A 21,616-nucleotide genomic window follows, 5' to 3' on the forward strand; every position below is an offset into this window, starting at 1 on the left:
TTTGAAGGAATTAGGATTTCTTTAAAAAACATAAGCTATCAGGGGAGAGAGATAAATTGCCATTTGTGACCACCAGAAAGGTGCGAGTGGAAAAATGAACTTAATCTACAAAGATACTTGTTAGCAGAGTGATGGGAAAAGCTCTTCTACTGTGGGATGGTAGAGGACTGAAACAGAAAACCTAGGGAAAAACACAGTAAGTGTTCTTCAGTGTTTGAGATAGATCAATGTCTGTCAAGAATGGTCTTCTCCTTCCTCAGGGCATGGGGTTAAGACTAGATCTCTTGGAAAAGACCATTTCCATATCTTCATTTCTGTGATTTCTATTAATGAAGCTGCATGAAATGAACCCTGAAAAAAAATTTAAATTTAAATAAATGGAGGTGCAAGTGGATATCCATACACCTCAACACATACTGAACAAACTGCTGTTTTCAGTTGGCAATGGCAGCAAATAGGGGGTAAAAATGAGATGTGGAATAAACTCTCCTTGATATAGAACACCTTTAAGACTCCTTCACCTACAGGATATGCTTATACCAACTATCATTTCCAAAAAGAGTTGAAAATTGTTCTAATAGCATTTATTTAACCCAGAGATGGGGTATTGAGTCTACATCATAAGCAATTACTGTTACATCTTTTTGCAGTAGCATAGACAACCACCAATGGAAGATAAATAAAATCCCAGTACGAATGTTTCCTAATAGGAACCAATAACAACTTTTGTTTGATTCAATTCAAATTCATTTATGCATTCATAGGTTCATTTATGTTCTTGTAGCTGTTGCTTAACCTTGAACAATCTTGGTAACATGCTTTTTTATTTAATGAGTGTGTATGGAAGACCGAAGGCTAATGAGGCATTAATATGATTTATCCACTTTAAAAATGTTTAGCATGAACTATTCTTCTTGTGGTGTATCAGCCTTGTCTGGTTTGGTGGCACTAAAAAGGTCAACAGCTGTTGCATACCTGAGTCACATAAAACATAATTACAACATCAGTGCAATTAGCCCATTAGTTCTGTAAAACTAATACATAAAGATGTTACTCTGAAAGATATAAATAGCCCTGCAAATGGTTGCACCATTACTTCAGAAACTGTTAATAGCTTTTTTAAATACTGCTCCTTATAAGGAGGTATTGACACTCTAAGCAATTTCAATTAATACAGCAGTACAGAGGAATTCATGTTGAAATCCATTTTTCTAGGTCAGCAAGTATCTTAGAATGTATATGTAGAGCATGTTCCTATAGAGGTGCTTTGTTCATAGTGGCTCATGGCCATGACTTCCACCTACAGGGGCAGTTCGTCAGACGACACAAACTGTTGTAATATTGGTGGCTTTGCCAGCATTATGGTGGTGTCCAAGGGCCCTGTCCCCATGGGTTTGGTTACCTTGTAATTCCTGGTAATTCCCAGCACACATACAGTCTGCAGAATTAAGGCAATTGGGTCAAGGGCTCACTAAGTCCCCAAGATATAACATAATATGACATAACATGACATGATATAACGTATAACATCATAGCATAACATAACATAACAACATAACATAGCATACAGACAATACATAGTACGTGACTCTCTGCATTCTTCCTTTATCAAGAGATAAGAAAGAGGAAAGAAGCCAGGTAATGAAAACAGCAACTGATTGCATCGACCAGATGCACGCATCTGGGATTCTGTGCTCTGAATCCTAAACCCTCTTCCAGCTCACCAAGAAGCTCCCACATTTCAAGAATACCTACTTTCCTTACAGTCAAAGTTGCATGGTTTATGTCACCCTACCTGTACTATCTGGACTAGAATACAAGTTTTCACTCTTTTCCCTAACCTCTAGCAAGCAGGCTTACTGCTCACTGTTTTATGATAATGAGATCCCAAGCTTTCTACCCTGCACTTAGTGAAGTAGATATTACCATAAAATTCTCACTCTCTGTGTGCAGTTATTAACATCTGTGCATGTTTTTCTTTTTGAAGGACTGACACAGAGCACTGTAATCTGGAAACTGCAAATGAGCTGTCAGTTATGTCACTAAACCTATCAAAATTCTTACTGTCACGTCATAATTCTAAGAGTCATGGCAAATTCCTAAGTAGAATTGAGCATAATGATAACAATCAATGAACAGAACAAGAATATGGGGCATTAAGTGTATTATCAAAGTAAAATGTGAAAATCATGTACCAATCTACACTTGTAGTATGAGTTTTGCTTATATCACGGTGACAGGTTTTTTTCCCATGCTTGCCAAATGTTCATTTCAGAAATATTTCACACTTGACTTGAACCTATAATTTGCCTTTTCCAATATCAAATAACACCAAATTGACCTATTATTTCAATAACATTGTGTTAGATACTCCCACAATTTTACAACACATTAGAAAAGTTTTGTTAAAAGACTTTGCCTTATTTTTTTTTTTTAAGAGGAAAAAAATCTTTCATTTTGTTTGAACTTCTCATTTTTAAACAATTCATTTAATTGACTGTAATTCCCATCACACCCTGAGAAAAGGGTCCTGGGAGCTACCCAGCTAACAGCCTCACCTCTGTACCTGGAAAGGTCATGGAACAGATCGTCCTAGAAGTTTTGCTAAGGCACAGGGAGGTGATTTGAGACAGCCAGCATGGCGTCAACCAAGGGCAAGTCCTGACTGACCAGACTGGTGACCTTCTATGATAGAGTAACTACATCAGTGGATGAGGGAAGGTGTCATTTATCTGAACTTCTGTGAAGCCTTTGACACAGTCTCCCACATCATCCTTTTCTCGAAATTGGAGAATGATAGATTTGATTGATGGACTGTTCAGTGCACAAGGATTTAGTTGGATGGTTTGGTCCAGAGGGTAGTGGTCAACAGCTCAATGTCCAGAGGGTCATCCGTGGCAAGTGGTGTCCTTCAGGGTCCATATGGGGACCAGCCCTGCTTAATCTTCATCAGTTACATAGTTAGTAAAATGGAGTACACCCTCAGCAAGTTTGCCGGCAAGACCAAGTGACAGCAAGCTGACACACCTGATGGAAGGGATGCCATCCAGAGGGACCTGGACAAACTTGAGAGGTGGGCCTATGCAAACCTCACAACCAAGGCCAAGTGTAAGGTCCTGTACCTGGGTCAGGGGAATCCCAAGCACAAATACAGGCTGGGTGGAGAATGGATTAAGGGCCGCCCTGAGGAGAAGGACTTGTTTGATGGGAGGTTCAACATGAGCTGACAGTGTGCATTTGCAGCCCAGAAAGCCAAGCGTGTCCTGGGCTGCATCCAGAGCAGCTTGGCCAGCAAAGCGAGGGGGAATTCTGCCCCTCTGCTCTGCTCTGCTCTGCTCTGCTCTGCTCTGGTGTGGCCCCACCTGGAGAGCTGTGTCCAGCTCTGGAGCCCCCAACATAAAAAGGACATGGACCTGCTGGAGACAGTGAAGAGGAGGGTCATGATGGTGACCAGAGGGCTGGAGATCCTTTCCTACAAGGAAAGACTCAGAGAGTAGGATTTGTTCATCCTGGAGAAGTCTCCAGGGAGACCTCCTTGTCTCCCTTCAGTACTTAAAAGAGGCTTATAAAAAAAATGAGGATATATGGTTTAGTAGGACCTGTTGTGATAAGGCAAGGTTTTAAACTAAATGATGATCGATTTAGACTAGACATAATAAAGAAATTTTTATCACAAATGTAGTAAAACACTGGAACAGGTTGCCCAGAGAGGTGGCAGATGCTCCATCCCTGGGAACATTCAAGATCAGGCTGGATGGAGGTCTGAGTAACCTGATCTAGTTGAAGATGTCCCTGCTCATTGCAGGGGGCTGGACTAGATGACATTTACTGGTCCCTTCCAACCCAAGCTATTCAATGATTCTAAAAGTAGATCTTGATGCCACAACATTGATTAAGGCCGATTTTGCAGGATTTACTTCTCTGCTCTAAGAGATGGTGTCCAGAACCTTTTAAAAATGCCTCCAGAGCAAGTATTTCTAATTGAAACATTTGTCTTTTTCCCTGTAATTATGTATTATTGACCACCCTCTGTTTGTTATAATACTTTGATTTATGGCACAGTGGAAGGAAAATTTTCATGTGACTGTATATTGACAAAAAAGATACAACAAAGGAATTTTTTCTTTACCATTTTCTTTACCAGTGGTCAGTTGGCTCATGATTATTCTCTGAAGCTCAAATATATGTTATATAGATATATTATAGTTCAGAGATCAGGGAGGAGGTAGACTGATGTACAAGTATTTTGCTTGGTACGCACAGAATAAATACTTGGAAGATTTCAAGCAGCATATTGTAATATGCTTTTTAGAAGTGTTTACAGAAGAAGAATTGTGGCTCTCTCGCCTCAAAATACTAATTACTTGTTTCTTTTTGAAATAAAAAATATCCAGATAGAGGCCTCCTGGGTTGCTTCTTTTGATTAAAAACCTCTCTTCGTAATAAATAGAATTATCTTGAAATAACCTTCAATTTCCAAACTACCTTTGCTCCTAGTGACTTTATATATAATATTGTTCAATATTTTTAATTTTCATAATTGGTGAGTCTTTCTATTCACACAAAAGTGTTTACCCATTATTCACTGTGCTGTGCTAAATAAGCTAACTGGTCTTTACACTACTGAATTTCACAGGTATTATTTAAATCTAACCCTCAAAATTACTCATTTTATTATGTTCCCTATTCCAGCCCCCCTGTGTATCTGCCTCCAGACTTTGCTTCATGAAATTGATGTGCCATGGACTTTGGTTTGTAGATGAATGGTACCAAGAATTTAGATCTCAAGGTCACTTTTAGCAGTGCCATATAAGCACTGGCAGTTATTGGATTACATAAAGTCAATGAAGTTAATCAGGGACTTAAAACCACTTCTTCTAGTAATTAACATATACAACATATGCTCTGTGGGAAAACTACATGAAAGTGAAAAGGATAGTATAAATCAGACCAGTGCAATCACTCTTTCAAATTAATATAATTCCCAAAACAGTGCATAACATCTCTGATAAAAGCTTAAATAATTTCAGAAGTTTCTATAACCAGTGAATACTTTCTAGCACACAATTAAAGACTACTCTAGAGTATCCTCATGGTGTTTCAAGTTCCAATGTACCACGATTTATTACAATAATTAGTTGAAACTACTCAAAAATTGGATCATCGTAGCCAGATATCAGCTGTTAATAGTGATCTCTTGAGTAGAATTGAATAAAATATTATTAAACATTGTACAAGGTGAATGGTTCAAGTTTCAAGCAGACATACAGGATACTTATAAATATTTTCATACAGAATATTGTGGAATTACATACAGTTTAGTCAATTAAACATAGAATGAAACATATGAAAAGGCCAAATACTTAGATTTCTTCAAAAGAACGTGTTGTAATTTTTCCTCTTTAAATTTTAGCCTCTCAAGCACTAATGTAGTTCTTGTCATCTATCTAGAGAAAAAATTATAAAGAATGTCAATACTTATTAATATTTTCAAAGTAGTCATACAAGTCAAATACTAATGTCTGTACACAGAACAAAAGCATTGCACAAACAATTCTCAGAAAGTGCACGTCAGGAAGTTCCCTGTAAGTCAGTATGAAATATCTAGCTATGCTCAGCTGTTGTTATTTTACCTTGGGTCTTCAGGATAAAATACCCTTTATGATACAAAAGCAGAGGAAGCCCAAGGAATCAAAGGTATTTTCTACAGGTTCACAACATATAAAATCAGAATAACATTCAAACCTAAGAAAAAATTTGTAATTACTGTTGATAATTTTCTGGAAAGCTAAAAAATATAAAGAAGTTTAATTCTTTAAAAAGAAATCCCAGTAGAACCTACAAAATTAGAAGTATCACAGTGAAGTAATGTATTTTATGAAACTATTTTGCTAGAAGGTTTTATTCCATGAGCTGGAGGCATAGATTGCTTTTGCAGCAGCCATTGAAAGCAAAGAAATTATATATATTTGCAACGGTATTTACTCACAAACTCCCTGTTGGCCAGCAGAGTTCTGTTTAGAAGTACAACTGCTTCCTTTTGAAAGGTGTCAGAGAGGTGTGGAATTTGATTGCAGCCTGCCCTCTATTTTAGCAATATCAAAATGTTTAAACTGAGATGCAAGAGTGGCTGAACTGACAAAGCTGTCATGCTCTAGAGCAGTTCAGATATTCTTGTTTTAATTTTAGAATAACTCTATAGGTAGAATATGCTTCCTCTCTAATGCACAAAGGAGGGTAGAAAGGCTTTTAAACATTGTACTCAACTGTCTGCAAATACAGAACTTTTCTGTGGGAAACAATTTTTCTGATATTTGTATTTATAGTTTGTGAGAAGTAGAGGGACTCCATAGTCAGCTTGCCTCTTGCCTGTCTTTAATGTTCAGTGGTAATTTAAGTATCATATCACCACATCTATATTGCATTCTCATGAAATTCCTTGACCTATCCTTCTCACTCCATAACGCCAATCTTCCACAAAAGTTTTGTGCCTGATTTAGTATTGCCCCCATAAAAAGCCTGCATCTTTTCACTCACTTAATCATTCCCCAGAGGCTTCTTCTTCAGCATCCTGACTTTTTTATCATTTTTCTCTATATTCATTTTCAGATTTTGCTGAGGTACAGCCCAGAACTGTGGCAGATACTATTCATAATGTCCATGGACAGTAAGAGGCTGACACCCTCATGCTGTGTACAACTCACAACAGCTTTGGCTCTTACCTAGGTACTTTACACAGCAAAATCATTGATCACTTGCTATTTGGTATCTTGGCTCTGTATTGCTAATCTCCTTTTCTTCTTCCCTATCAAAGAACTCAATCCAGCCACATGTCTGAGAAAATTTTTCCAGTGGACTTTGATCCAATCCAGCTTCAGATATTAAATGAGGGTTATAACAACATAGATGTTATAAACAGGGCAAACCCTGCTTTTTGTTTATTTCAGTGTTGAATCCTACCAGAAGGCTTCCTTGCAGATAGCAGTTTCCCTGTATACAGATATAGGAATTTCCGCTACTGGGTAGTAAAAAAAAAAGCCAATTTCTTATGGATAAAAAGGCTTGTTTTTCAGTCAGCTCTGCTATCAAAATCAACTGAAGTGGCAATGATTTTTGCCTGCAAGGCATATTACTTGAGAGATTTATCAGAATGGCTCGTTCGTCCTAGAAATGTGGAATGCACAGAAACATGGTAATTCGACAACAAATTAATTGGTCTTTACATCATTGATTCTTATGCTCATTTTGCTCCCCATGAACAGTTGAGTAATAATGAGTTTCGTGTTTAAGGTTGAAAGATACATAAAAAAACCAGTGAATTCTGAAGTCTAAACCCGGCCTTCTGAATTTCCTTTCTTTACTCCCCATCTTTTGCTCTTCCTCTTAGTTAGTTTTTGATAAATCTCATTAGTGTTCACTTGGCACCATCAAAGTGCAAAACATTAGAGAACATAAAGCAGTTGCCACAGTCATTGACTGATTATTTCATTTTGCTGCCCAACTTGTAGTAATCTATGCTCTGTTCTAAGGTAAAGATGTGCACACAGTCATATCTCCTCTCGTGGGTTTTATTTAAATAAGAAACAGTCAGCATTAAAAGCTTTCTATGTGAAATCACAGATAGGCAAACATAACTGGACCTCACTCCAAACCTCAGTGTGGTTTAAATAATTTAGAAATTAGGGACTCAGACTTCCTCTGTTTAAGAAACAATAATTAATCTCTCTTCCTGCAGGATTTGGAAACTGTGTAGCAGAAGAGGCAAATTGGAGCACTTAATGTTCTAATTCTCCAGTGGGATGGGGGATAGAATGGGAAGAATGAGAGTGACAGAACCCATGTATTGATATAAAGGCAGTTTAAAAGGTAAAGCAAAAGCCACACATACAAGCAAAGCCAAACAAGGAATTCATTCACCACTTTCCTTGGGCAGGCAGCAGTTCAGCCACCCCCAGGAAAGCAGGGGTCCATCACACTTGTTTTAGGAAGACAAACTCCATCACTCCAAATGTCTCCCTCTTCCTTCTTTTTCCCCCAGCTTTACATGCTGAGCATGATGCCATGTGGTATGGAGTGTCCCTTTGGTCAGCCAGGTTCAGCCAGGGTCAGCTGTCCCACTGTGGCCCTTCCCAGCTTCTTGTGTACCCCTATTCTCCTCACTGGTGGGTGGGGTGAAGAGCAGAAAACACCTTGTCTCTGTGTAAGGGCTGCTCAGCAATTGCTAAAACTCTCCTGTATTAACAATGCTGTTACCAGCACAAATCCAAAACATGGCCTCCTACCAGCTACTGTGAAGAAAATTAACTCTATCCCAGCTAAACCCAGGATGTTATAAAAAAAAAAAATAGAACTCCTAAGAGGCTTTAAGGTAGTCATGAACTTACCTGGTTTTCTAAGATGTCTGTGATGGCTTTTCCTCTTTTTCTGTCAACAGCAGGATAATAAGCAACATGTTGAAATGTATTTGCATAAAAAGAAACCCAAAATATTTTTAAGCAGCACTTGGACACACAGTGATCTGATTTGCATCTACGTCAGTATGGCTGGAAGACATGGTAAGTGAAAGCTTCTATTACGGCTTCTATCAAAAAAGATATCAGGCTCAAAATTATTGGTGCAGTTATCACTAAATATATATATAATTTTGCACATGTATACATAATATGTGTACGTATTTTGTGTGCTGCTCTGTGATGCTCTTATGAGAATTCTTCCCTAATCCTTGGAAAGATTCTCTGTTCAAAGCAGAATTCAAGCTCTGACTATTCCTAGTGTTTTATATGGCAACAAAACTGTCTGTTTAAATGAAACCTGAGGAAACCTTCACAGCAGGAGATTGCTGTGAAACACTAATGTATTCATCTGACATTTTCAGATTTGTTGCCTGGGGTTACATCCAAATACTTCCCACACAGTTTTATTGAGTAGTTTGTTCTTGTGTGACAAAACAGAGATAACATTCAAAATGCACAAAATTATATTTCTATTATTTTCTGCTTTTAAGTGTGAATGTAAGAACAAAGCTCACAATGATGCTGCAAATCAATAGCAAATTCAAGAAAGTCTTTAATATCAGCTCTTTACCCATAAAACTGTCAAAAATTCAGATGAATAAGGAAGGAGGAAGAGTTTGACTTCTCTTGAAACAGTGGGTGGAATAAGCATATCTTCTTTCCTCCTGTGTTATCTACAGCATTTAGCCTTTTATTTTATATGTACAGAAGTAAAACCCACCTTTTAATTTATAAGTATTCAAAGTCCACTGATACCCTTTTTGATACTGTTTGCTGGTATATCCTGGAGACTTGGAGCCACAATTCCGATACCTCTTTTCAAACATATTTGATGTGACCCTTCTGTTTTCAGTGACCTGAATTTTGCTCCATCTTTAGTCAGTATTTTGAATCAATGTCAATATCAAGGAAATTTCAATCTTCATGTGTTTCTACAAGATTAGGCATAACCTAATACATAGGTAGGAGGACAGAGAGGCTTACTTGGCTCAAGACACAGTGTCTCAAAAGAACATGTAACCCTAGTTCTTCTAAGTTTTCCTTGCCTTTGCCAGCTGCTTCTCATTTGTTCTTCAGAGCTTTCATAGGGAAAACTAGTTTTTTTTTAAATATGCCAAGGAACAAAACAAGAATATGGATTTTTAGTTAAAACCCACCCATTCTGATAAGCATGTCCCTGCAAACCTTTTCTTTAGAGGTGAAAATGTATCCAAATAGTCAAATATCTGTTTCTCAGTCTCTAAAATTATTAAAATAAAATGTAATATTGACTGATGAGGGCTGAAATATTTTCAGTTTGTAAAAGTTATGGAAATGTTGGTTAATGCTGTAAGAAGCTAAAAAAAATTAACACTATTGAGAAATTGTTTGAGGAAGTGATGTTTGCCTCAGCTGGGTGAAAAAAAAAGTAAAATAAATAACACAGTTTATAAACTCGGTTTAGGTGAACACAGAAGGAATCCAAAATTCCACTTGAAAATCTTAAAGGTATCCTGGAAATTTTAATGTATGTTTTTTAAAACCGTTCTATCAGCAGTTGTGCATTTATAAATAAATATCCAAATGCATCAGTGGCAGACTGAAGGATAGCCAGTAGCTCCTAATTGATAGAAAAGGAATCAGGACTGTCTATATACCTCTGAAAACTGAGGAAGTAGACATAGTTTGATAAAACAGAATTGCTGGAGACAAAAAATTAAATATGTGGTTTGAATTCCTGAGTATCTCATAGCGTCTCCAATAAGAGCAAAATGTGCATCTTTGCTCTGTATTTATGTTGATATTTATCTTATGTGAGGCTTCCTCTCGTCGCTGGTGAGACATAGAGAAGCATTGCTCTGCTTGCCTCTGAAACACACGACTGTGAGAAAAAGAGGTGTGCTGTAGATGGCACAAAATAGCATTGTAATCACTGACCTCTTCACTGAGGGTGGTCAGGCATCGGAATAGGCTGCCCAGGAAGTGGTGGAATCACCTTCCCTGAAAGAGTTCAAAAGGCATGTGGATGTGGCAGCTGGGAATATGGTTCAGTGGTGAACACAGTGGTGATGGGTTAACGGTGGGACTCAGGCCTCTTGAAGGTCTTTTCCAACCTTAGTGAACCTCCGATTCTATCTCCTGCATGCTCAAGACTAATCTATTCACCAACAGGCAGGGAATGACAAGGAATTTTCTGCACAGGTCAAGGTATATGACACCTCCTTTTGGAAATGTTAAGGGAATCTGTTTCTTAGGAGTAAGTGGGAGTTGGTATTGCAGGATCCAGCTATGCCTGAGATTGCTCCTAACTCTTTTCCAACAAAATTTACCACCTCCCCGTGGACCTATTCATATTCATTGTGGAATAGCTGTCCTGTGGAACTTTCTGGATTGCACTCCTCAAGGTAACAGATGAGATGTCTGTGGGAGGAGCGAACGCTGAGGTCTCTGCTGATACCTCTTTCCTCTCAGCCAGCTATGAAATGAAGCTGTGACTCAGCTGCCGCTGAACTCAGCTGACTAATTTCTAGGAGCAGTCTAGTATGAGGGAGAAGGGTTGAGCTTGGAGCAGATACAAAGCAATCCTTGTGCTTTGCTCCATGATCCTTATTTCCTGCATGTATTTGTATTCACTTCAGTGAATAGCATTGCCAGACTCAGCTGGAAAGGGGAAGGGAGGGCAGGTGCAAAGTGCCTATGACAAATCTGGGTCTATTCATCCACAGGAGTCTCGGAGAAGTGTGGTGTGGCCAATACTGTTCAGTGAGATATCCTCAGCTGAATCAGACCATGCAATGAATGCTGTTAGAAAGTGAGACACAGCTGGCCCCCTCCCAGATACACACTACTCCTCTTGCACAGAGTTAGTGTTTTAATTCATACATGGAAAGGCAGAGGGAAAGGTTCAGATCTTACACGGAATGTCCCTAAGACTGCAAATGCTCAAAACAGATCCTTGTCCTTGCATAAAAGGAAGGGTGAAGGAGCAGCTGTTTCCCCACTCTATTTAATACATATGTTCTCCTCTTTTACGTCTGATATGATCCACTCATTCCTTATTCCCTGCTTGCACCACTCAATCACCTAGTGTGAGAGGATTTGCCCCTATCATCACTGTTCCAGCCTGCTGCATCACTTAGCTCCTTCTCAAAAATATGTAACCTAAACAATTGCAAGTAGCTCACACTTGTTATGGCTATGTGTGTGAAATCTCTTGACAAAAGAGCCTGCACTGCTCTAATCACCCACAGTGAGTCTTCAGGAAACTTGATTTGCACTGTAGCTTTTGCCTGCCCTTTGCTTGGTCAGTGTTGCCTTGCTAAAGTAAAACCATAGTCTGCATGCAACTTTGAAAGCACACAGAGGGTTTTGCCTTTGAAGGAGAATGGTGTTTGGGCTAACTGCAACCATGCTGATATTGTGCTGTAGCTTGGCTTTGACTCTGCAGGATAGTGATGAATAATACATTCTATACGGAGTAAATTAACCAAAAGATGAATTTCTGGTTATTTTCTCTTGGTAAAAAGCCTGGCATTTGTATGTTAATGTCAAAGTTAGTGTGCCTGCAAGGATCAATGCCAATCATGATGTGCTGAAGGAGTAGCTTGTTTCTGCTCTGGATACCAATATTTAATATTGTGCATTTTTGTCTTCTCCTTATCTGCAGTGCTGCTGGTTTGCTGTTTTCCATACTACCAGTTTTCTTTAAACTGTAAAATCTTAACTGGAAAAGCCATGTATCTATCTCTGTATGTGTCTATACATTTATCTAGCTATGTATACATATATATCAAATTCAGCTGCAGAAAGCTGAAAGCCACCAAGTAATTGAACTGAAATATTAAATTAAATATTATGAGAACTCCGTGAAGGGAATGCTCCAGTAACTCAAAAAAGCCTTATAAAAATTACATCAGGAAATATAAAAACACTTATTATGAAATGTATCAAATTATTCAAAACCACCAAATAACTATCCCATGTGTTCTTGCTGTGACTGAGTGCCTTTTTTTATTAGGTTAACTTCATCTAAATGTTATTTAAAATAGTGGATAGCATGTGGTTTGGGGGGGGGGGGGGGGTTGGGTGGTTTTTTGGGGGTTTTTTGGGTTGGTTTTTTTTGGTTGTTGTTGGTTTTGTGTTTTTTCGGGGTTTTTTTGAACTTCATTATGAAACATGTTCATCTCTGAAGAGAAAAGACTGGGGCAGGCAAATCTCTGGAAGAGGGTGAGTAGGATTGCTTGATCGCCCTGGAATAACCAGAGGTTCTTCAGAAGACAAGGTGGACACTACAGAGTAAGTCTGAAGGGGAGACTTCCTTCATGAGCAGGGACTGAAGAGAAGAGGATGAATTGAAGCAAGAACACCTATGAGATGAGTAGCATCTCCGTGAGGACTGAGGAGGAGCACACAGAATATGTTCCTTTCTAGGAAGACACTGAGTTAACAGAAACCAAACGCAAGAGCAAAGGCACGTCCTCTAAGGGTACAGCAGTAGGAGGAGATTGATTTACCAAACCTGCTTTTCTGTCATGACTTAGTCATTTTGGGTTTTCTCTATTCTAAAAGTTAAATAAGCTGGTTTACATTCTGTTCATATAGACTTGGATTTAAAGCTTTCTTGGAGTTACAGGGAGACCTTGAGCTCACTATTAGCAAAAAGTGTAATTCAGCCCACCTCGTAACTCGAGCTGATTTGTCTTCTTGTGACAGAGGTCATCATGGTTTATTAAATAAAGTTTTAAAAAGTGTGTGTGTATTCACAACTGTGTGTATATGGGTTTTTACATTACACTGGAAATAAATTGGAAATCTGAATACTTAAGGACAAAAATTGGTTAAACATCATAAATTACTGTCTTTGTGAATTTACAGCTTAAGATTATTGGGTTTTCAACCCATATTTGTTTTCTATTCTTTACCATAGGAATAATCATCTTGACCTCCTTCTAGGAAGCATTTGAAATTCAGTGGATGTAACATGTAAGGGTAAGGAATTATTAGTTACAACTACTGTTAATACACCCCTAGCACTACCATGATACCAGAGATATTAAGTGAGTAGCTGTTTCAAGTGATAAACACACTGGTCCATATGTGATAAAGGAGTTTAACAATGAGAATGTCACCTTTCTCTTTGCAAACTTCCTCTTCTTTTCCAAACATCGGTAATGCACAAGCAACATTTTATTGGTGGGCATTATAAAATAATGTCAAGTCCTTTATTTCCTCATGTACAGAATTAAATTTTCCCCTTACATTTATTATTTTCTATTTATTTCTACTTCCTCCCCTTCTTTTCACGTCTTTCTAAAGTCTTTAGGCAGGTCTAGCATTTAAAGAAGGCAAATTCTCAGGCTGATTTAAACTATTTGAAATTAAATGGTAGGATTTGAATATTTTCTACAAATTCATGAGATGTCTAAAGCACAATTAGACTTTGGACATTTGTATAACAATAATAAATAAAAATATTTTTTTAGCTGGGAGATTTTTCCTTTTTTGCAATGATTAACCAATTCGTACCCATTTGCTGAGAACTTTAGAATTTGTCAGGGGAACACTTAAATAATTTGGCTCATCTTTTGGGTTTTACACAATGCACAATAAAAACATTTCCAGAGCCAGATGGCATTTATCGAAGAATTATAAGAATGAATGGAGCCACCTGTAGAACTATAAAGGTTGGCATAGTGTCTCTTGCTTGAAATTGTCTTGGTCTGACATCAGCTTTTAAAGAGGCTTCCAGTGCTGCTCTGGGAACAATAGATCTGTAAACCTGATGTCTCTAAGGACCAAATAGCAGGAAATTTAATAAAGCAGAGAAATGGGGAGCACTGGTAAACCTTATCTAGTCAACCAATGTCAACACAGCTCTTTTAAAAAAACAAGGCAGGAGTTGAAGAAATCACTGCAGTTCTTTGAATTGTTAAACAAACAGGAGGATAAACAAGTCAAAAGGGATTTCTGAAAGACTTCTGACAAAGCACCTCACCTACAGGCTTTTGAGGAAATTCAGTAGTCATGGAATAAAATGGAAGATCCTTGTTTGGGTGAATAACTTCTTAAAATAAAGAAAACAAATAAACAGATCATTCTTACCGTGAAGAAAAGCAACCAGAGAAGTTCGGCAGGATTTTGTTGCTGTCTGGGTGCTGACTTTCTGCTTATCTCTCATATGACATCATATCAATATGGCCATTTGTTGTTGCTGTATAATTCCTCTTCTTTTAAACCACTCCCTGCGTACTAACTTTGGCTGATTCTTCTCTGCAGAGTCCTTTGTTGATTGAAAATCAATCTTTATTTCTTTTGGTCATGGAGGAATCTTTAACGATTCTTATTGTGAACTTCATTTGTTTTCCCCCCCATTATTCCTCCTTTCTGTCCATTCAGGTTTTAAAAATGTCGGGTAATTCCCTGTAGAAACACACTGGGTGTTTTCAGTGCTTTGTCACAGCCTTCACAATGACGTGCAAGATGACAGTGCTGATTAGCTGGTGTCATCAAAGCCGTGGTGCACCACCTCCATCATCAGTGACTAGCTGTCAACATTGTTGTTTCATCCTTCCCTGAACTGAAGAATGGCAGCTCAAGATTCTGTTCTCCAAATGAGTCACTGCACATGACTTTCACAGAAGGTCCACGCAACTATGAAAAACTTCCTGCTTGTCAGTTTGGGATCTCAGCTAGAAAAACATTGTATTAATACAGAATAAATAAAATGCTCTGGAGGGCAAGACATATGAGAAGCAGCTGAGTTTACTTGGTTTATTCATCCTGGAGAAGAGGAGACTGAGGAGAGAGAGACCCCGTTGCAGTCTAGAGCTTCCTTGTGAGGGGAAGAGGAGCGGCAGACACTGATCTCTTCTCTGTGGTGACCAGTGACAGGATCCAAGAGAATGAGCTAAAGTTGTGTCAGGGGAGGTTTAGGTTGGATGTTAGAGAAAGGTTCCTCACCCAGAGGGTGGTTGGGCACTGGAACAGCTCCACATGGAAGAGGTCACAGCACCAAGCCTGACAGAGTTCAAGAAGCATTTGGACAATGCTCTCAGGCACATGGTGTGACTCTTGGGGTGTCCTGTGCAGGACCAGAAGTTGGACTGCGGACTTATGGATCTCTTCTAACACAACATATTCATGATTTTATGAAATTAATTGCAAAATGATTCAAATTACTTTTGCTAAATAATAGAAAAAAGCAATCTCTCTACATGATGAAAAATCTGATTGGTTTAGAAATTGTTTCTGTATTGAGTTATAAGCTGACAGAATGACCTGTAACAAATGTTTTCAAGTGTCCTTCATTTCCCCCAGTGTCCTGATGACAGTTGACCCCCACTGACCAAAGGGGCATTCCACACCATACGTCATCATTCTCAGTACATAAAGTGGGAGGAAGAAGGAGAAAAGTGGGGGGGTGGGGGGGCTGGAGGGGGTATTTGGAGAGGTGACGTTTGTCTTCCTAAATAACCATTGCACATGATAGAGCCAAGCTGTCCTGGGGATGGCTGAATCCCCTCTGCCTATGGGAAGTGGGGATTGAACTTCTTGTTCTGCTTTGCTTGCGTGTGCAGCTTTTGCTTTCCCTATAAAACTGTCTTTATCTCAAAACATGAGTTTTCTCACTTGTACTTATCTGACTCTCTCCTCTATCCCATCAGGGAGTAGTGAGTGAGCAGCTCTGTGGAGCTTAGCTGCCAGCTGGGGTAAAACCACAACACCCATTTTTCAAAACATACACGAATACTTATAATATCTTTGAATATGTTCAACAAATAAATAATTCGTCTACTTAGAGAACATTTGCAGGTGGTTGACCTTTGAAAAGTTTTAGTGCCTGTCTTTGAACACGTGGAAGCACATGACAATTTTCTTTACTCTATGTCACAATTATGCAACATTTTCTACTGAGAATACCTAAAATTTAAGATTCATTTAAAATATCTAAAACCAGATTGATACATGATTGTGAAACTGGCTCTTTTTAAGCAGTCACATTGATTAAAATAAAGTACTTTAAGCACTGCTGGCTGCAATTTCATTGGGATGTCTCCAAGAGGTCTCATGTTCTGCACAGCACCACGAGGGCTTATAGAAACTATGTGTGAAAGGCAATATACAAACACAGCAGAAGTGAATATTCAGGACAGAATTTCTGAAATTCAGGAAGATGTTACTGTCAGATTCTACAACGTTCACCAACCTCTGTTGCTAATGTCAGGTGCTGTTAGTGAAAAAGTAAAATGTCTCCATTCAGTACAAAAGAAAATTGAATCAAAGTGGTATTTAAACTCTATCCATGACATTCTGTGCAAAGAGACCTTACTTAGTTCTCCAAACTTCATGTATGGCTTTACTATTGCTAATATGTAGAGAGAAACAAGTGTGTTTGTTTGTTTGTTCAACTGGAAGGTAAGATACTTTTCTTACCACTTTAGGTTTCTATTGAGGTAGTAGCACGTCTTTTATTTAATGGAGATGTAATGCACATTTAGCAGCACTTTTCAGTCGCTATAGTGCTGGGATATTAATAAACTGGGTTATTATCAGCGGTAAATTTAATTTACAGGAGTGTAGTTATGGGCAAGTAAATGTAAAATTGAGAACCCCCTAGATGACAAGATCATAGCATAATTTAAGCTGAAAAGGGCCTCTGGAGTTTTCTGGCCTAACTCCCGTTTTACAACAGGCCTAAATTCAAAGTCAGATTAGGTGAGTCAGGACCTGTATTTCTCACTTTTAAGGATCAATTTAAACTGCTGTAATGTATTACATGTAGTACTGATAACATGTATTGGTACTGAAACTGTGGGTTGGAGGTCGGGTAGCCATATACAGAAAGGCAACGTCTGGCCCAAAGGGCACATAACCTAAGTCAGCTCAGGAAGCTGAACAAATAATCCTGGTGAACTGATGCAGGCCACTCAAGCAGTGCCAAGACAGTCAGCATCAGTAAGTAATTATCAAGGTGTCAGCTTTTAAATTTCTGAACCCTGCATAAAAAGTTTAGCACCATCAGTTTTAGGCTCGGCCAGAAGCAGATTGATCGACGTTTTTTCTTGGAAAGGTATTGCAGAGATCAAGTCCTGCCAGTTACAGTCTAGAGACTGAAAGAGGTTGACATTGCAAGTAGTAATGCTGAGTAGTGTGGTGAAAAAAGAAAGCAAACCTGATAATGCAGTGATAAAGTCTGATTGTGGCTTCATGGGGTTCTCCAAATTAGCATTTATCAAGCTATATCAGATCCTAACTGCGGTGCAAATAACTTTAGGACTAAAGATGCTGTATTGGACCTTCAGATTTCCTAGTGCAATATGAAAGCTATTAATTTAATGCTCTCCAGAAAAGTCTTTGAAAATGTGAAATAAATGGTTCTTTTTACGACCAACAGGGGCTATGTGTATCTCAGTCTTGTGGGACTGACAACAAATGTGAATGTTGTTCACTGATGTAAAATTAATAACTTCAAAGTTATTAAACGGTGATTTATTTTGCTACAGCAATTAAGTGGTTGAACTCAAGAGGTTCAGTGTAATTTATTATTGATTATTTTATATGTATAACTTAATTTTCCTCTTAGGTCTAGTAGTATAGTTTCACAATGAGTCTAATTTAAAACTATAAGTCTAAAATACCATTTATGTTTTAAGAAAGCTCTGAGGAATGGAAAAAAAGGCCTGCAATTTTCTTTTCCTGAAATACAGGGCACACACTAAAATTAAAATTAACTTTAAATTCAAATCATCCACTGCTGGATTGCTGGTTTTTTATGCATTTGACTCCTCTATTCTACAAAAAATTTATTTCTAAGTTTGTATTAATTTACTCAAAAAAGTAGTTATTTTATACAGCCTAATAAGGTAATCAACACTGTATTTGAAGGCCACTTTAAGAAATTAACAAGGAAGAGTCAGCAACTTTATGAATTTGCAATACCATGGCTTTACTCCATACATCTTGATGAATAATTCAACTTCATCGTGCAAGCAACATAATGAGTTTCAAGAGTATTACTACTGAATAAATGAAGATGATTAAGAAGGGCCTGGACCTGTTAGAGAGAGTTCAGAGATGACCAGGGGGCTGGAGCACCTCTCCTATGAACCCAAGCTGAGAGAGCTGGGGAAGAGAAGGCTCCAGGCAGACCTAAAGCACTTTCCAGTGCCTAAAGGGGACCTACAAGAAAGTTGGAGAGGGATTTTTCACAAGGACACGCAGTCATAGGAAAAAAAGGGAATGGTTTCAAACTGAAAGAGGGTGAATTTAGATTAGGTATTTGAAAGAAATTCTTCACTCCTGTCGCGGGTTCGGTTTGTTCCCGGGCAGAAACACCAATTTTAGTGTAGTGGTTTGGTCCAAAATACTCATTACTGTTTATCTTCTGTGAGATAAGAATTAGGAGAAATGCAAAGCAGGCACCAAACTTGAAAAAATATAAAGAAGTTTATTAACAAACCTAAAAGAGGGAAGGAAAAAAAATTATACCACCTTCAGAACTCTCCTCCTCCCCCCACCTTCCTCCCTTCTCCCACTGACAATGTGAAAAGACAACCCTTAAGATGTTCAGTCTGTTTACCACTTCCATAATAACCTTGTTTAGTCCATTTAGAAAGAGAAGTCTCTTCTTGCTCATGCTATGAAAACATTATCACAACGAGACAGCCACCCACTTCCAAATATTGTTCAGTCCATTTAGGAAGAGGAGTCTCTCTGCTCGCATGTGAGTCCCTTCCCCCGACTTGCAGCTTTTCCCGCAACTGCTTTCGAGGGTCCACTCTTGAAGTTTTTTGGGGTACAATTTTAAGGTTGAGCCGTTCAGGAACAAAAACAGAGGCCCTTCTCCTTCCCTGGGAGCAAAGGGTCTTCATCATCTTCATCTCTAGGACTATCTCTGGGAGCATCTCTAGGGACTGAGGTTTTCTCCTTTCCCGTTTGGAGCAAAAGTCCTCATCTGGTTCATCTCTCCCTGTCCAAACTTCTCATGAAATTACAGCTGCGTCAGCATCTGCCTATCTCAGCACAGGTGCTTTGCTCATGAGTTGAACACTCCACCCCCCATATCTTCATGAAATTACAACGAGATACTCTGATATATCATAGCTTCACAACAGAATTTCAGCTTTAAGCATCTCCTCTCTCTCTTCCCTCGGGTTTTCAGCTCTTCACAGCAATAAAAGGGTTAATCTCACCTCGGCCTTGCAGCTTTGCAGCTGGAATGTTGAATTTTTCTTATCGCAGTGGAGAGGGGGGAGAGCCGAGCCGCTCTGGCTGCCCACGGCAAGGCAGTGGGGGGGGTTCCATGGCTGGAACAGGTCCATCGGCTCCAGGATGGCCGTGGCCCGGCCCGGCCTGGCCCAAGCAGGGCCTGGCCGGGCCCGCTGGCCCCCACACGGGGCCCGCAGCCGCCTGTCCCAGCGCCGGAAACGAGAGAGAGCTGGGGGGGGAGTTTGCCTGTTCTTAAATGTGGATCACAGAGGTGGTCACAACTTTAAGTGGCTTAGAGAATTGTCCATATTCAAACTGGCCAGCTGATAGGTTCTATCAGTTCCCAGAGGAAACTGTAAGCACCCCTTAGCAAGGACATCCCTTCCGGGACTATGCTTGCTAACCTATGACAATTCCACTCTTCAAAAACAATTCCCTTTTAAATATGTGCTGTGAACTTGGCTGAAACTTACTAAAAGTGTGGGACATGACAGGAGAAAATATTTTTATCAAATTTACTGATTGTCAAGGGAGAAGACAAAGTCCAGTTGGAAAAATTTGTGGATCCATTCAATTCTGAAATCCAAAGTAAAAACAGTAGTGGCATAAGTAAACTCAGGTCTAAAATGTTTTCTTTTTGTTTTCTCTTGAAACAGGAAATTAATTCAATTAGTTGGAATAGGCCATGCGTGTTTAATGTGACAATTTGAACTGGGAGTGCTACCTTTTAGCCTCGAGAATTCTAATGGCATCATTAAGGTTGTTTATAGAAATCTACAAAATTAAATGATTGCTATTAAATACCATCCTTTCAGAGATGGAAGCTGGAATGGCTCTTGGGTTTGATAAGAGAAAACAGTCTTTCATTTCTAGATCACTGCTTTGAATTCGAGCCAGGATAACAACAATGAGAAGTTTTTATCAACAAAAGACAGGCAATGTGCTCCATGAAAGGAGATTATGGAGTCAGGCAGTTTCTTAGGGTGCTGGTACCTTCCTGGGAAGTGTGTTTTGCACACAGTGCTGCTCTAAAAGGATATTAAGATCAAGCTATTGCCTAGATGAGAGTACAGTCACTCCTCTGCAGAGAGATCATAGTTGCAAGTATCATCAAATACCCATCTTCCACCAAAATTAAAGTCACTTTTTAAGACAGAAAGTAATGGCCTCTAGAATAAAAATTGTTCATGTTTATGAGAAAAAGTGATCTACTTCTACAGACTAAACAGCCTCTGTGATGAGAGAAATCCTGAAGAATATCCCTGGGTGTGACTGGCATGTAAGTCCGTGATCTGGACCTTAATGCTCACTCATAGACTTAATTTCCTGCCTTGTTCTTGGGTTTACCTCACCACTTTCCTGGAGAGGACTGAGCTGTGGCTGACCCTGGATACTATGTCTGGATATGACCCGGACCATGGCTGTGCCTTGCTGTCTTGACTTCCTTGTTTGACTTCTTACTCATCATGGACTTATCAGGGGATCTGGACTTGTGGCTGGACTTAGTGACCGTCACCACACCTGTCCTGCTCACCTTGCTCAGGTCTGCAGGACCTTGTCAATGAGGTCCCTTTGACTTAGACTGTTTTGTTCTTGTGTGTGTTCCTGGCTACCTGTCCTGGGCAGAGCAGCCTTCTCCTGCTGCTCCCTGGCCCTCTGTGTTGGGCATAATCAACAGGGTTTGGGTAGCAGGAGCTGTGCCCTTAAGTAGAAGGAGGTGATGAACAACCCTGTGACAGTCAGTCAGCTCCCACTGGCTGGGCAAAAACCAACACCATTCCACTTCATGCCAAAACATCAAAGGAGAACACAGCGCCCCTGCTGAAATATATATTTTTAAGAGATAGGGGTAGGAAAGACAGAATGGGTTCCTGCTAGTGTCAGGAGACACAGGAGATGTGAGGACATCCACAGGA

At 39.2% G+C, this 21,616-nt stretch overlaps 1 long non-coding RNA gene across 1 annotated transcript in view; it reads right to left on the reverse strand.

Moving 5' to 3' along the window:
- The window catches only part of LOC125335326, a 55,248-nt gene extending 46,546 nt beyond the window's left edge, over positions 1 to 8,702 (reverse strand). The window contains exon 1 of the long non-coding RNA XR_007207417.1: positions 8,385 to 8,702. This is a non-coding gene — a long non-coding RNA (uncharacterized LOC125335326). The remainder of the gene's footprint in view (positions 1 to 8,384) is intronic.
- Positions 8,703 to 21,616: the final 12,914 nt, after the last annotated feature.

The sequence above is a fragment of the Corvus hawaiiensis genome, chromosome 1 (genome assembly GCF_020740725.1).
Source record: "Corvus hawaiiensis isolate bCorHaw1 chromosome 1, bCorHaw1.pri.cur, whole genome shotgun sequence".
NCBI classification, from domain to species: domain Eukaryota; kingdom Metazoa; phylum Chordata; class Aves; order Passeriformes; family Corvidae; genus Corvus; species Corvus hawaiiensis.